Below are 1,201 nucleotides of genomic sequence, written 5' to 3'. Positions count from 1 at the left end.
GTTACAGGGGTGGGCAAACTTTTTGACTCGAGGGCCACAATGGGTTCTTAAACTGGGCCGGAGGGCCGGAACAAAAGCATGGATGGAGTGTTTGTGTGAACTAATATAAATTCAAAGTAAACATCATTACATAAAAGGGTACGGTCTTTTTTTTTTTAGTTTTATTCATTTCAAACGGGCCGGATCCGGCCCGCGGGCCGTAGTTTGCCCACGGCTGGCTTACATACACTATTTGGTCAATTATTCATTGATTTCAGTTGGCTACCCTTAATGTCAAGCTCATCCTATTTACAGCTGGCCTGCAAAATACTGTGCCACAGTTTAATATTTAGCAAGAATAGTATTTAGTAAGAATGGCCCAGGCGTTGAGACCCTTGTCCTACATCTCCTCTTGCTAGGCCCTGAGGAGTGCCGAACGGTTGCATGGTTTTGTTTGACCCTCACAATAGCCTGAGGAACTAACTGCCAATCCAGGGAATATTAGCTGCCATTTTGCTGATGAGAGGCCTCAAAGAAGAATCGAACTGTGAATCCAGGCTCTGAGGCCAACTCCCTGGGTTCAAGTCCATCACTTATCCGATCTTTGGTAAACCGTTTAATCTCTCTAAGCCTCTAGTTCAGTGGTTCTCAACTTTCCTAATGCCGCGACCCTTTAATACAGTTCCTCATGTTGTGGCGACCCCCAATTTCATTGTTACAAATTGAACATAATTTAAGCATAGTGATTAATCACAAAAACAATATGTAATTATATATGTGTTTTCCGATGGTCTTAGGCGACCCCTGTGAAAGGGTCGTTCGACCCCCAAAAGGGTCGCGACCCACAGGTTGAGAACTGCTGCTCTAGTTCCTTTATTATTAAATCGGGATTACATCTACTTCGCAGGATTGCTACAACGATTATATGTTAACATGTAATAAAAGTGCAATAAATGTTAGTTATTTTTATTCTTAGGCTAGCTCCGGAGACCTAAGAGGGTTATTCCCAGGCTGGGGCTCCTGCAGACGGGGATTGTGCCAGGACCCGCTCATCCCCGCCGGGCTGGACCCCACCCACCTGCGCAGTCAGCGCGCCCCACGTGCCTCGCGTAAACAAATGAGTGCGCAGGCGCCCCAAACGGACGTCCATTGGGGGGCGCCCAGGAGCGGGGCGGGGCTTCAGGCCCCAAGGTCTCGGACTGCTCCGTCGGGTCGGTTGGTC

The sequence above is a fragment of the Myotis brandtii genome, unplaced genomic scaffold (genome assembly GCF_000412655.1).
Source record: "Myotis brandtii unplaced genomic scaffold, ASM41265v1 scaffold187, whole genome shotgun sequence".
Classification (NCBI taxonomy): Eukaryota; Metazoa; Chordata; class Mammalia; order Chiroptera; family Vespertilionidae; genus Myotis; species Myotis brandtii.
Note: the sequence above shows the minus strand (reverse complement) of the source record.